The 17016-nt window shown below is 36.7% G+C and overlaps 1 protein-coding gene across 1 annotated transcript in view; it reads left to right on the forward strand.

Moving 5' to 3' along the window:
- The window catches only part of XIRP2 (xin actin binding repeat containing 2), a 311886-nt gene that overhangs the window by 274314 nt on the left and 20556 nt on the right, over window positions 1–17016 (forward strand).

A 17016-nucleotide genomic window follows, 5' to 3' on the forward strand; every position in this document is an offset into this window, starting at 1 on the left:
TCATGTCAAATTTGGTCATAGAGGGGGAAAACATAGAAAAACCATGTCTTAGATATTCACTTAAGCTTTTAAAGCTATTAAATGCATTCTAAAATTTGCTTCTCTTATCAGTGGGGATTGAGGATGTTTACAGGTAGAGGTGGATACTTGATTCTGTTTTACCTAAGCTGGTGTCCACCCAGACGGTATTTTCAGTCTTTGCTTGTTGAAAGTCCTTGAGATTTATCTCTCTGTTAAGTCTGCCCCTGGCCAAAAAAAATTTTTTTTGTTAACATATAAAAATTTATATTAATTTGAAAATCAAGTTTGATTAGAGTTAAAAGAAAGAACATTTGTTTTGAATTTCTGACAATATTTAATGTCACAATTAGTAATAATCTTATAAGGTGTAATAATTAAGGTTCAATCTGCCCCTCTCCCTTCTAATATACTGAAGTCAGAGGTTTCAGGGTAATTAGCTATTTGGTAGTCATTTGGGAGATGAGCAACGGGGGTAGACAAGTTTTGGAAATTAAGCTATCTCTCAGGTTAAAGATCCCTTCTGTCTGCTGATTGATCAGACTATTTTATCAGACTACCTTTTATTCAAAAAGGGGTTCTGAAAAAGAAAAAAAAAAAGAGGTATAAAATATAGGAACTTTCGTTTATGCCAGACATTTAAAATCTGAGATAGTGTCCTATTCATATATTCTAGACTTGTCATGCTTCGTGGTTCTGCCTGTTTAAGTTAGCAGCATCACTGCTAGCCTGTGGAGTATCCTTATGTAAAGTAGAAAAAGCAGCCACTCTGGACCATCAGAGCCACTGGGTGATGGAAGCATGGGGCGAGGGTTCAGCTTCTTAAAAGAATGTTTTGGGGAAATGTTATTTAATCTTTTCCTGATTTCTTAAAAGGGTGCCTTGAAATACGCTGCGGAAGGTATTAGAATACATGGTTATTGATGTGAAACTGCCATCATCTCTTTTCTGAGTTCATTTTCACTTGCCTATACTACAGTTTCTGTGTTTTCAAGACTTTCCTTTTCTCCTTTTTTCTTTTTTAACAGCTTTATTGAGATATAAGTTGCATACCGTAAAAGCCACCCACTTTAAGTGTACAACTCAGTGTCTGTGTAGTACATTCACAAAGCCGTGCAGTGTCACTGGCCGTCCGATGTTCCCGGTCCCCTTTCACCCCCGAGAGAAACCTTGGACCCATTAGCCGTCTAAGACATTCCTTTGTGTGCCATATTTTCACACTCAGGGTTTGACTTTCATCTTCTCATAGGAATGTCTTTGTTTTCTTTCCCCCATACTTATGCCATCCTAAGTAGCTCTTTGCTTATTAATTCTGAAGTCCTGGAAGCCTGTACTCTTCTGGGGTTGCTTGGTTTTTTGTTTTTTTTTTTTTCTCTTAAGTGGCTTAAGTGGGAAGGAGCAGAAGGAGCTCCAAAAATTTTGGAAGTCATCAGTGCAATACAGTACTTAGGCAATTGCTTTTATGTGAAAATGGCTGCACGGAATCCGTGTCAAGAGGGTGAAGTATTCCGGACCTTCACCCCCTGCAGCCACCTCTCACGTGGACCAAGAGAAGCTGCGAGACAGTATGTATCTTCCTGCATATAGCCGCTGTCTCAAACACCCGAATGTAAACATTAGCACTCTGTAAGATTACGTGGGTTTGAAACAATCCCTAGACAATTGTAGGTTGACAGAAAACATTTTTGACAGCTTGTGACAGATATAATCTGACATCTGTGTGTTTTAGACTCTTTAAAGGTGACCCATAATTATTTTCTAGCAGACTAAACATATTTTTTATCGGCGAAATGTCCACATTGCAAAGCATTTCTCCTGTGAGTGCTTTAAACCTACCTTTAGCTTTCTGCCGCGTACATAATTCTTCAAGGTCATAGATTTCTATTAACAGCCCCAACCTAACCTAGATCTCTATCAACAGATAAGCTTGTGATCAAAAGCGTGCCTCGTATTGTATTTTAATTGCATATACTATTTTTTAATGACTATTACAACTTAAAGTAACATCCCTCAAACAGGAAGCTTGAGTGATGGTTAGGCCTGCTGGCTCCAAAGCCAGACAGCCTGGGTTAGAATCCTCTGAGTTAGCCCTACCTGATCTCTGAAAAATGAGGATGAAGTAACAGGTGAGTTTTAAGAATAAAATAAGATGGTCTTTGTAAAGTTGTTACTAAAATGTCTGGCATATACGAACTGTTCAATAAACACCAGCTATTTTCATCAGCAGTATTGTCACTAAAGCTAAGACAGCATAATCAAGTGGTAATTATTCTCAAAGGAGAATATGATTCATAAACATTCTATGTATATGTAAAAAGACAAAGAAGGATAACATTGCTCTACGCCTCACACCTCACACACCTCAATTTTTTTTTTTTCCAGTTCTTTGGCCCTTGGAGACAGAATAATTTCCTAGGAGCTCATTAAGTAATTAAAGATTAGTTTAAAATTAACATCCCTCTGAATGCTTTGGGTATCTGTTGTTCTGGAGTAGTCAGCAACTTTAGTGCATATTTTAAAAATTGTAAGAGCAGGTCTCCTTTTGAGGAAAAAGTGCTTCACCCCAACTCTAGGAAATGACAAGATGAGGGGGATCTCTGGGAAAGCCGAAGAGAGGAATGTGTGCGGGACGTACGTTGCACTTAGCACAGGTACACAACAGCCTGGGATGCCATAATGAATAAAAGCATGTTTTTCAAGTGGGAGCAAGTGAATAACATAGCATTTGCTTTTGAAGACTGCTTTATTCACAGTATTGTGACATGATCCACTGCGAGGAAAATATAATTAATATATGAATTGAATCAGGCAAGAGAGAAAAAAGCCTACCCTGCTCGAATAAATGAGGAAAAGAGAATGAGTTGAGGCAGTGCTGATTTTTTTCCATCTCTACGAGAGCTGTGGCTTCTCAGCTTGTTTTAGCTGATGTGTGGAAGGGAGAGAAAAACATTCGTAAGGGGTAGAACCCACCTTGTGACATTTTCTGGTTTGTGCCTCGAAACAATGAAGGTAAAATACATGCCTCCAATTGTCTGAATAAAATATAGTGGGGTTTTTTTTCCCCCAACATACAATGCTAATATGTACAAATACTAAGAAATAAGGGCCCCTATTTGCCAGAGAACCATTTCTTTCCCTGACACCAGCCAGGGAATCATCCTGACCTTTCTCCAGATAGGCCAGCGAATACACATAAATTTCCCACCTTCCAAACCATTTAAACCATCTTCTACAACTCCTTCTCAGCGCCTATTGTGAGTGGGCTTTGGTACTGAAAAGAACACAATAAGATTAATTTTTGAATGCTGACTCAGAATCAGAAGACCAAGAGTTTGCTAAATAAAACCAGCAATAAAACAAGGGCCTCAATCAACTGAGGTCTGTAACCCACTAAGAGCCAGACCTGCACAAGCTGGTTTATGCAGAATTTGGCTCACTGGAGTTATTTATTAACAAAAACATCCCAGTTCCTGATGCCATACAGCAAACCAGCTTTGCTCTATGCTAGTAACCAGTTTCCTTTTCAGTTCAGCAAGAAGTAGAAATGCAAACTTTGATCCAATTGTGGGTTTGGAGATGCACACTTGATAAACTGAATTTTTCACCTCTACTTTTACATTCAAAACTATCTCCGTTGTGTTCATGATTGGGCCATTTCATTACTGCTTTCCGCACCTGTGCCCTGGCCCCGGCTACCTTGCCACCTTGTCACGGGTGACCTTCCCATTAACTCAGTCTCCATCTGTGTCTCTTCTCTTCCTATCCATGTCTACCTTCCTATAGCTCTGTAGGTCTTGGGGGAAGCCCCTACTTTTTTCTGGAGAAATCAAATCGAAAAGAATTATATTTTGTAAAAACAATTCCTTGCTCAAGTCGCAAGGTAAATTAACTGCAGTTACTACTACTCGTACCAACTATAATAAAAGCAAAAGCAGAAACACAAACTAAACTCCGTAAGAAATTGTATTTCTCTGGAAGAAAGAAAGAAAGAAAGAAAGAAAGGAAGGAAGGAAGGAAGGAAGGAAGGAAGGAAGGTTTTTCCTACAGGTCCCAACAAACCAGCTTCCATCATAATGGAATGATGCATGCCTGCATGAGCCTGGTTCGTCTAGAAGTGCGCCCCATACTCCCTATGAAGCCCCTACTCCATGCTTCTGCCCGAGGTGTCCCTGTTTGGGGGTACAACAATGCAGTGGTGGGGGGTCTTCAACAAGTCCTCTGTCCACCATCCAGTGGTTTCTACATCACCCGGAACCTGAAGCAGGACAGCTTTTCAGAGCCCTTGATTTGTCCCCTCCTACCTCTTCTCTGATGAGATAAGGATTTAGAATCAAACCATTCTCCCTGTGAGGCTGAGACATGGAGTCTCTGAGGGAGCTCAGGTCCCCTGAGTCACCTAGGCCCTCAGTAAGGTTGGATCCTCAAGTGTAAGTTAATACACTGGAACTCTCCAGGCAGCCCAGGTCATTCGGACTAAATGGTTCTGGCCTGTGGTCAGGGATTCGAGAATAGTACAGCTCTTCCGGTGATTCTGATGTGCAGCAATGAACACAGCAGTGCAAACCTGAGCCAGGATTTGTAATCCCAGAGATGACCACTCCCCTCTTAGCTTCTCATCGAGGCTTCTCCTCTGCCTACCTCAGCCTTCTGCAGTCTGACAGCAGACTGTTTATATTGACATTTCTCTTGAGATGCCTACATTATCGGTCGAAGAATAGAACAGAGACTGTGGAGAACAGAGAAAGCAAGAGCTTAAGGAAATCATGGGGAATAAAATAAATGTCAGTCAGCCAAACAGCCAATTTACTGGTAACCCCAAACCCTGTTAGCGCCTTTGTTAATTTCAGACACTATTGAAATACTGTTATTTGTATATATACACAGGTTATATTTAAATATTAAAAATAAACTAAATAATTTAATGATATAAATGAAATAAGGAAAGATACATCAAAATTTTTAAGGTAAACCAATTAGAACAAAGATAAACTAAAAAATGAATGAATTTATTAGCTTAGGCCCTACTAATGTACCAATAATTAACTAAAACTGAGATTTAACTCCTTATTATTGTAATCTTTTATCAAAAAAACTTTAATTTTATAGGATTATACAATCCGTACACCTAATGTCTCTTGAGTTTGTACCTTTGATATTTCTATACAAATACTATTTTCTGAAAGACACAGGATTTAATTGTAAAGTGATGGACTTTATTAAATAATGCAGTAAGCCTGCTCATGGTCATTTGGCTCTTTACGTAACTAAACCAATGTGTCTGCTTTTCCCAAGCCATGAGGTGTGCCCATAAAGTATGATTAAGACTAACGTCTGTGATCTGCTGACATCAGTTGCTTTACTTTGGAGCCACACACTGTAACTCTCAAAGTCAGCTGTCCCCAGATGAAGTCGATGGTGATTACAAAATGTCTGCTGAGGTGTGACCATAAAGTCTTAGTCATGGTCCCTTTGCAACTTCCAATTTCAGCTTCTTTCTGCAGAATCTGTTGGTTTGTGAGTTCTCCTGCTAGTGCACAGAGGGATTCACTCCTCTCCCCCCCGGGGCAGCACTGTAGGGCACTGCAGTGCATCGTTAAAAAGGGAAACTCATTCTAACCCCACGCTCTGAAGACACGGGCAAAATGTTTGCCCTGGTCCTTTGTGGAAACTCGGTCTTCTTGGTGAGATGGTGCAGTCCGTCCGGTGCATGCACTCAGCCTGGGCTCCTTTACTATGCCATTAATAACTAAATGAGCTAATCTGCCTGGTGACTTGGAGGGGTTGAGAAATATTATCCTATGAAGGGTGCCCTGGCATTATTTCTCAGGCTGTCAGAGCCTCGGGGGTTAGTACAAAAACCCGTAAGTAAGACTGAGTTGCAGGCACAGATGCAAGTGCTTTCAAAAAATCCCAAATTGGTCGCTGTTCTGTCTACGATTCATCCTACTCGTGCTCCAAAATAGAATTTGCAGGAGCACTGTTTACCCCAGTTATTGGAGTACCACTACCACAGCTTTTCTTCTAAATGGTATTATGGGTTTCTGTAAACCTATTTGTTCTTATAGAACCCATTTTCCATTTCATTTGCAGGAGACAAGTGCACTTACAGATACACCCTTCACTCCTTTCAAGTAAAATGAATTGGGATTGCTTTAGGGGAAAAGGAGTGGTATTGTTTGCTCTTATCTCAGGGCCCAGGGATGTTGAGAGAGTGTCACCTGGACTCTTTCCCACTAAACACAAAATCATGGCCCAGAGTTTCATGTTCCCAGTGATCCCCAAAAGTATCTGATGTTGATGAAGATGTAAAACACAGACATTGGGACATGATGGAATTTTATGTCATCTTGTCTGGGAGGTGGGAGCCACGGAGGGAAAGCTGGAGGAAGGAATGCATTAATATAGCCCCTTTTTCAATTTGAAGTCTCATATTAGTTTAAAAATAGAACTGTGCTCTTTGTATAATTATACTTAATAGAATTCTCAAAGAAACAATACATTATACTAACTAAAGTTGCTTTATGTTTGAATTGTTAGAATGGCAAGCTGTGGGATTTTAAATTCATAGACTTTGCTAGTTTTTGAGGAGCAAGGAAAATTATAACGAAAGAAACATTAACATTACAGAATCATTATGCTTGTAGAACTTAGTAGAAGCTGCAAAATGTTTTTTCCACTGTTATTTTTATGAAAATAGGTGTTTTCTGTAAGCACTTGACATAAGATATTATTAGCTCTTTCTACTTCTTCTGTGTCTAGTATTTCTCAAAATAAGCCCATCCTCATGGGTCTTTGAAAATTATTAGATTGAGGCACGTTTGTCTATTCTTTTGCATGTTCATTAGTTTGCATAATTACAAATGATCACACTCCCCACCCCCCCAAAAAACGTGAGAAAATGCAAGCCTGAGAGAAGGAAGAGACATTAAAACATTCTGTCCTCAGAACCATTCTATTGCAGAGATAACTGTCTGGAATATTGCTTGGGAAATTTATTTTTTTCCAGCTTCTATGCAGATCTCAAGATCACAGCACATGGAAAAAGATTACATCTTCTTCCAACAGCCTTATTCTTTATCCCTCTCTGTCCAGAGTCATCTACCATGGTAAGGAGCAAGTTATTATCTCTTTAGGAACCAGCTGAGGCTACTTCATTTCCTACCCCATCAGGACAGGGCACATTATAGACCAGCCACCAGACTGATACCAACAGGGGGAGCCAAGAGCTCAATCTATCTTCCTTACCCTGGGGGAAATACCAAGGATGCTAAAGACCTCATCCTGCTATGGCATTTGAAATTCATTCCTTGTCTTCAGAGTACAAATTACAAAAATTGAATACTAGAATTTATCATATCACACAGTGTTCAGATACATTTTGGGGAGATATGGATGGAACTTTGATGAAGTCAGCACTTCAGGCTGGGATTCAGTTTGTGAGCCTTTTATCATAAATATTTTGTGCCATAATTCAAAAAATACCAACAGTTCCCCCAAATTATTTGTCTTTTTTTTTTTTGTTTTGGAGGATTAAAAAGGGAATTTTCCTTTTTTTTCCCCTCAATAACTTTTCCTCATGCCCTTATTTTTCTAGGTCTTTTTCATTACTAAAGGAAATTATGATAATGACAGAGTATACCATCAAGTCTGGGTACAGAAAATAGACAAAGAAAAGAAGCAATAATTTGCAGGGAGGAAGGAATGTGAAGAAACTATGCATGAGAGAATTATAGACACATACAGAACTACTTTTTCTATAGCAGAACCAAATGCAAATATGTTGATTTGTTCCTATAAAATAGTGGTGAGACAGACAATATCTTTTCACACAAAATGCAGGTTAAATCATTTCATAATCACGGGCTCTGTGTTTGACACTTACTCTCAGTATAATCTCTCTTCTTATAATCTTGAGATATGTGATCAAATATTTATCTGAATATTTATCTGAATATTTGAGGTAAGTTTTAAAGACCTATCATTCCTTTTTATCAATGCCTGTTTGAATCTCATCTGCTCTGATCCATCCTTAAAGAACAAACTTGATCTTCAGTTATGAGCCTCCAGCAGGTGCGTAGGTTTTCTGTCCTCTACAGTGCACCGCCATTGATAAGCTTAATTGGGAGGACATCCATTACAGATCAGAGTATGTCCTTAAATTTCATTTCATCTTATTTTTTCTATAAGTCTATAGGAATTAAATGGCTCAGATTTTTACTAATTGTTGATATATTTTTTATGTAAAATGAAACTACGTAAGCATGTACTTAAAGCAAATAGTCCTTGGCCCTTTTTAGTAAGAACCCTTTTCAATTTTGAGACCTCTTAAACTTCTGGCATTTTTTGTATTTGTCAAACCTTTGCACTTGATGACCAATATTATATTGATAGAAAAGATGTTTCACTGAGTCACCAGCCCTAAAAGAAAGGAAAAAATGTGTAGTTACCTGCTATCGTAGTGAAAAGGATATTGTAGTGAAAGACCCAGTGATTTTTAAAGAGCTAATGCAATACAAATTACTACATGATTATTAATTTTTGGATTCTTTGAAGGCATCTCAGAATTGTGATGTTCTTCAGTATATTTAACTGATTGAGGATAATGGATCTCCTTTTCTCTTTTCCCTACCTTACACACACTCTAAGCACATAATAAGTGCACACTGAATACATCACTTACTGCTTTTAGGTGTTAAAAACATTGGTTCAAAATAGCTGGCTGATGGAATTCTTATGAAAACATTATATTCATGGTATATGTTTGGTGTTTTTAAAATCTTGCATATCATTCTACCTTCTCTCTTTTATGTGTAATCAACATGTAGATTTTATGAACAGTAGAGTTTTAAAGAAATTAGACATTGTACAAGTGTGAAGAGCCTTGTACATTTCCTGACACATACAACACTCAATCCATGGTAACCCTTCATATCTATCTCCTTCAGTGCTTCCCCACTCTCTGTCCCAGAAGATTACAAATGAGGATTTTAAGTGAGACTGAAATTAGTTGTAACTTATTTACCTGATTTCTCTCTTGAATTGATGACAAACTCCAGCTATAATCTAATATTCCTGTCTGCCACTTCAATCTCTTTTCATTCCCCATGTTGCTAGTAGATACATTGACCAGTGAAATTGCAACTAGTTACCCTTTTATTTTTCCCCATTTTTCCTTATTTTGAAGAAAACCCAAGTGATCAGAATAATTTATTTGTAGCCATAACTGATAATTACACTGCCTTGTTTGCACAGATAATCTTGAAATGGTTTCATCAGAGCCAAATCTATTTTATTGTGTTTCTTCCTTCGTTTGGATTTTATATAATGATTTAAAATGTCACTCCTCCCAGTGAACAAGACTGATGGCCATAGAGACTCAGAGGGACAGTAAAAGAAAGAGGAAGGTTTGTTTAACAGGAACTCTTTCCGACCTCTTAGGCAAATTGTACTGTCTCAAAGTCTTCCTACATGTACTTGTAGTATCACATGGAATATATATTACCAAGAAATAGGCCCAAATCAATTCCATTATAAGACATGAATAGTGTTTTCTACTATGCTATCTGTTGTAAAAAATAAACACCTTTACTTATGTTTTTAGCTGGTTTCCATTTGATTAAGAAGACCTCGGCATTCATGAATAATACTCTTTTTAGCAGGGTTAATGGACACTTGTCATTCTTTTTGACATTTGAAACTTCTTCTATACTTGGGAACTCCTCTGCCCAATGAGCAGAAGCAGCCTCCACTAGGAGAAGCTGCAAATACCATATGCCTATTGTCCTAGACCTCCTGGTATCTAGGACCCAGACTTATGAACTAGATTGTAAAAATCAGACACCCCCAACTCAGACTTTGCATAAAGAAATGATGAAATGACATGAGAAGCAGGGACTATGTGGAATTAATCTTAATTATGGCTGGTGGCAGGAGATTAGCAACATCCAATTTCAAGAAATAACTATTCTAGAAGCAACATCCATTATATACTATTGATAGCTTTGGCAATGAATGTGTCTGTTATTCAGTGTCAGCAGCATGGGTACATTCACCAGATGGTTCTGCAGCATTATTCAGCTCTGTTACCAGCTACAAAACCTCCAAGTCTCATTTTCTGTAATCCTGAAGATTCCATGAATTCCACTCCCCACCTCTGCCATCCAATATCTCTTTAACAAATTACCTTTCCTGTTTAAATCACTCAGACTCTGATGCTTGAAACTGGGAGCTGTGACTGGATTAAAAAAAAATATATATGTAATATACAAATCTTAACATTTTTAATTTATTGTCTAAATGATAGTCATACAACAGGACTTCTAGGAAAGAAGAAATGCATAATTGTAAATCACTATGAACTGTTCACTAGGTATTAGTTCATGAAAGATGAACCATAGAAAAACTAAATAGGTGAATAGGTGATCACAAAGCCACTCTCTGGCCATGTCTCTGTAGAGTATTTCCACGTCCTAGCAGCCAGAATGATTTGGAGGAGTCATAATATCACAGGCACTTTTTTCCTTATCTCTCTTTGAATAAAGCCCTGAAACCCACTACTTCTCTGGTGGAAAAAAAATGTATATATTAGAACTTGTTTTTTCTTTAGTTTCTGGGCTTAGTTCTATAATGAAAAATTCATGGTAAATTTCGATGGTAAAATTCATAGACAGAGCCACAGACAATCTACTTTCATCCCACCTTTTCTTTTTTTTTTTTTTTGCCTTGCTGACTGTGTAAATAGCTGACACAAAGTAAGTGTGCAATGAATATCTGTTAAGTAAAGATAGCAAACACTAATGTAGCACTTATGAGCCAAGTGTTCACTTATATTAACTCCTCATACTACCCTCTGACATAGGCACTGTTATTATTCCCTAATTAGTCCTTTTTATTTGGGGGGAAGGGTTGGGGAGAGGACAAGAAATGGACACATTGAGGGGTTAAGTAACCTGCCCAAAGAAAGTGAGCAGAAGTGATCCCAACTCAAGAAGGATGACTCTGGAGTGTATGCCTTATATATATATATATTTTATTCAGCTGATAGTCATTAAGCACCCACCATATGTCAGCCACAAAAATTCAATGATGAGTATAATATTTTGCCCTCAAGGAGCTCACTATATCAGAGAAATAGACATATAACAAATAACTAAAGTGCAATTATTCTATGATAGAAAATATAAAGAGGTTTGTTGGGACACAAGGAGGTAATAAACTTTACTCTGAATGAAAGATGATCAAGGAAGACATCTGAGAGCAGAGAATGCTCCAGCTGAGATTTGAAATAGTTTTTCATGAATATAGAATTTCATTCCAGGCAAAAGGAACATTTTATATAAAAGGTAAAATATTATATTTGTGAATATAGTGAGGCAAAATTGAAACATGAAGCTGGAGATGTAAGCAAAGCCCAGATACTAAAGAAAATTCTATGTTATGTTAAAGAACTGTTACTTTATTCTAAGGCAATCAGGAGCCCTTGAAGAAACTTAAACGAGAGAGTAAGATGAATAGATCTGCACTTAAGAAAGATGTTTCTGGCTCTATAGTGTTGAAATAAAGGGGGTCAAGTTTAGATGGAAGAAGAAGAGTTAAGAGACTACTGAAATAGATTAAATATACAAGGACTTACATGGGTCAGAAGGTTAGGGTAAAGAGAGCATTGACTCGAGAGATAATTAAACAGAATTGGCAGGGCTTATAGATCTATTGGATATTGGTAAGGGAGGGGTGGTAATGAAGAGGTAGAATTCTTCTGTTTCTCTATTTTGGTTTGCATTAATTAATATAAGATACATGTAACCTCTGGTTTTCTTTTTCTTTAAAATATTTTCATTATTCTTGCAAGCTTTTTATTTGTAATTTCAGTGTTCCTTGAGACTCAAAGTTTTAGCCTCTTTATTGTGCTTTTATGTTTATTTATATCCTCGTGCCACTTTGGTTTTAAGATGCTTTATGTCTATGTTGGATTGAAATACTGTATACGTATGTATATCTTTAACACACATCTACATAAAACTTCTGGAGGGCATCCTTTACTACAAATTGAATGTTTTTATGTATCCTGCTTTTTTAGTTTGTCAAATAATATATTGTTATTTATATAACTAGTATGTTTGATGGCCCAGTTGAGAGTGCATCTTTTATATGTTCTTTTTATGAATCTTCAGCATTTTTGGACGCAGGGATATGGCTCTATAAATAATATTTTTTGGAAAGAAGAGGACAGTCAGAGTTCTAGCAGTTAAAGCTGACATTGCTAATGCAGAAACCTCTTTTTGAAGTCCAATATTTTGACTTTTAAATCAAGTATTTTTTATTAGAAAAGATAAGTTTTGCTCTTAGTAGCTAAATATGACCAAAGCATAATTATTTTCAGTGAAAAAAAAAGTTGAAATTAATTGAATGATAATACTTCTCCCAGAGATTTATGTAATAAAACTACATAATTCATGTACCTGTATTTATTATGAATCTTTCCTCCAGAGAATTTCAAGCTGAGCTTTTTTATTCCATTAAATATATATGTATATATTTTTATATATTGCATAGATACAGAGATAGATGGATAGATAGATGATTGATAGGCATTTAAATAGATTGAGGTATAATTGTAGAAACTCTTATTAAAACAATACTGAAAATGCCTAGCACAATGTGATGGAGATGGTTGTTTGGTACTTAAGAGCTGTTGGTTGAATAAATGCATAGGTGAAGGTATATAAGATCACTTATGTTTAGGGATGCAGTGATTTCAAAGGAAAAGGTCACCACCTTACTTTCTAAGTTTCTTTTAATGTTCTGCATCATCGATCTTTTGGATCTGACAATCCAACTAGTACATGCTCATAGCTTTACTATCGAGCCAAATAAAATTGGAGGCTTCACTTCTGAGTATATTGAGTTATACAAAGAATCAGGACTTGCAATCACCTTGATTCTTCTTTCCCCTTGATATCTTTCCCTATTTGTATAAATTAAAAATTAGGATAAAGTATTGTCTTTCATTGTCATCATAAATATCTCAACTTAATTTCTTCATGTCATAGTAATTCTGCTCAATGCATTCTGCTGTTTCTAGATGATGCTTGACTACACTTCAATTTCATCAACTCAATGAATACTAATTCACTAAAAAAAAAAACATGAGAGACTATGGACTCTGAGAAACAAACTAAGGGTTCTAGAGGGGAGGGGGGTGGGGGCATGGGTTAGCCTGGTGATGGGTATTAAAGAGGGCACATTCTGCATGGAGCACTGGGTGTTATACGCAAACAATGAATCATGGAACACTACATCAAAAACTAATGATGTAATGTATGGAGATTAACATAACCTAAAAAAAAAAGCTTATATGCAGATAAAAAAAAAACAAACTAGTCTGTTTAGCACCATGAAGATCTTTTTTTAAAAAAAGATTTTATTTACTTATTAGAAAGAACATGAGCAGGGAGGAGGAGCAGAGGGAGAGGGAGAAGCAGGCCCCCCGCTGAGCAGGCAGCCCGATGTGGGACACCATCCCACGACCCTGGAATCATGACCTGAGCTGAAGGCAGACGCTTAACCGACTGAGCCACCCAGGCGCCCCATCACCACGCAGATATTTTTATAAAAAGGCTATTTGAAAATATATATTTCTATTTTGAAATGTTCTATCCCATTGTGTATGTTTGTTGTCTTCGTGCATTTTTTGGTTTCTTGGTACAGGCTTCCCCTCCCTCTGATGATGCCAATTACTCCTTAGAGCATCACAGCTCTGCCCATATTCCTCCATAGATGTTCTGTTCCCTTGCAGGGTTGTCAAGAGGCCTGTTTCTGAGAACACTTTGTAAAGTGATTGACATGTTATTGTTATACACATTGGCTTCAGTGATTCCACCAATTACAAAATGTTCAGTATCAAAGACTGTGAGCTAAAATACTAGGAAATAAAACCATAGGATTATGTGGAAAAAATTTAGAATCTCAATTTTCAAACTAGATTTAAAATTATAAAATTATCACACTCTTGGAAAAAAATGTGACTATTTGCCCATGCACTTACTCCTTGATATTTAAGGCAGGCGGTGTGTGTGTTTGCGGGGGGGAGGGCAGTCATCTACTATCTGTCAGGATGCTAAATATGGAGATGTGAGGATGCATGAGTTCAGTTAAATGAGAGGTTCATATTATCTAATGACTGTGAAATGTGATAAGTAGATAATAAAGATGTTTACTGACAGGATGGGAATACAACAACAAAAAACAAGCACGAATAGGTAACTCTCTATAGAAGTCAGGAAAGGTTTTAAACAGAAAATAATTTTTGAGCCATGATTTCAAAAATGTATAGTGAATGTAGAAAAGCCTTAACCTGAAGCTCAAACCCTAGGGAAATCAAATTTTTATTGTAGATTTTTAAAGAAAACTTTTTAAAAATAAAGAAAGAAAACCCATGGCAAAAGAAACAGGTTTGAATTTGAATATATCCAAATCTAGAGAAACACAATATATTAACCAGAAATTGTTATGTTCATCACTTAAAAGAAAGAACTGCCTTTTCTTTCAAACCTTGAATCCTCTGACAGTTTTGCTAACATAAATAGCACATTTTTGGTATTGTTTATGTCTGTTTGACAAGGATGCAAAGAGCATTAATACATCATAACTATTTCTAGTTTTATTAAAAATGAGATTAGTGAATAGCTGAATTATTGGCATTGAGCATGAACTGTTTTTTCCACTCCAGTGGGGCAGTTACTACGTACTCTTCTGCCAAATTTTTATCACATTTTTTTCTATTGTGTATACTTCTAAGAGTCACAATAATAGTGAGTCACCATAAAAAAAATTGGTCCTATTCTTTCCTTACTTGTTATGCTAGAAAGAGTTTGAATTTTTATTGGTAGAAATGTACAATGCCTTTTCCTATGATGATAATAACAATGGCAAGTTGGGTAGGCAGAACGTGAAGTCTTTCTTGTGCTGGAGAAATCTCCTTAGAAGTACATATCAAGGGTGCATGTGCAGCTCAGTCGGTTAAGTGGCTGCCTTCGGCTCAGGTCATGATCCCAGTGTCCTGGGATCGAGTCCCGCTTTGGGCTCCTTTCTCAGCGGGGAGCCTGCTTCTCCCTTTGCCTGCTTCTCCCTCTGCTTGCTTCTCCCTCTGCTTGTGCACTCTCTCTCTGATGAATGAATAGATAAAATCTTAAAAAAAAAAGTATATATCAAGGATAGATTTTTGTAAGACACTTGTCTAACATATGAACTGACATCAGATTGGTAAGAGATATACAAACATCATATTATTTTGCGATTGTGCCACATTCCCTCCTTTAGATTCCAATATTAGAGCACATATCTCATCTGTTTTTCTTTCTATAAATGGATGAATGAGATGAAAAAAAGAGTTTAAGTATGATTTAGTGACCTACCCAAGATTACGACATACCTAGTAGAGGAGGGAGTTAATACAAAGTCCCCGTTTCTGACACCTGGTTGATCCAACTTGTGAACAAGACTGCATTTTGTCTCTTGCACCCTGAGCTATATTGGATTTTCATATGCAAGAACCAATTTTATTAATCATTTTGTGTGCATTTATGTATGGTATTCTTGCCAGAATTCTTTATTACATTTTATTTGTGTAATTTGATTTCTCTTGAACATTATTATGATCCATCCTTTTACCTAACCTGTACTTTGTAGACACCAGCAACTGAGAAGAATGAAAGTCAGATTTAAAATCCAAACTAAACTAGTTGCAAAATATAAAACACAGTAACGATAGAAATAAAATCTTGGCATATTTTAAGACAGACTTTATATAAATTACAGCAACTTGGGGGCAGTAAAATTGATGCATTGACACTAACATACCAAACGAATGCAACAATTACAGTTCTGTTTAGTAATAGCACATAAGTAGAAACTTAAATTCTAAATTTATGTACCCTCAAACTGTTTATGTTGTGTCATCTCCTACAAGAAAATATACATAGACATGACAGGCATGGATTGTTTTTACTCAAGTAGATACACATTCAGTATAGACTGCCCAGAAAATAACTTTCAAAATATGTTAAAAATACATTTATTTACTGTTTTTTACTCCTAGTGTGTGCATTTGTCTTTCTCAACATGCAGATTCAAATCACTAACTCTATTCTTTCAGCCTGATGATTAGCAACAAGTGAAAGAAACTAAAATTTCTATAGGTTCCAGGCAGGTTTTTTTTTGAATGTCAACTTGGTGTTACTTATTAGTGAATGATGGGAACAGTGACCAACTGAAAAGTGCATGTCCCAACTAAAAAGTTTGGCCACTACTTTGTTCCAGCAAGCAGCTCACATGTTGGAATATGAACCCAGTGTTGTCAGATCTTTAAAATTTACAAAAGCAGGCAGAAATCTTGATTTTTGTGGGTATTAACTAATTCCAAATTTAAAAACACTAATTGGGCCAAATAAGAATGTCTCTGCGCCATAGCTTGTCACATGGAACTCTAAGTAGAGACATGATTCTATAGTAAGATCATGATGCCCTTCAATAAGGACCTTGGTACTGGTCAGGTTCCCACTGTCCTTTGCTCTTTCATTGTCTGTTTAATCAGTATCATAAGAAAGCCCTAGACTATTTCCATTGTATCTTTACAGATGGAAAGACTTCTCACAGTTGTAAACAGTTGTCACCGAAAGAGTTGCTATTTGTGCTCATGCATTTTCAATGATTGTTATTGTTCCCTACAGCCTAATGTCACTGATATCCTTAAATAAAACTTGATTATGCAAAGCTTCCTATTAAATCAAATTTTGATTATTTGAACTTAAAGGAAAAGCTATGGATTATTTATTTTCTATACTCCCTTTTGAGAAAGTAAAGTACATGACCTCGCTCATTGTTCCATCTCATTTCTAGGACATTCTCTGGCAAATAGAAGATAGAATGAAAATAATTTATTAATAGAAGTTTGCTAGTTTAGTCATCCACTCATTAAGTAAACTTTTCCTTAGCACAAAT

Source organism: Halichoerus grypus, chromosome 4 (assembly GCF_964656455.1).
Source record: "Halichoerus grypus chromosome 4, mHalGry1.hap1.1, whole genome shotgun sequence".
Lineage (NCBI taxonomy): Eukaryota > Metazoa > Chordata > Mammalia > Carnivora > Phocidae > Halichoerus > Halichoerus grypus.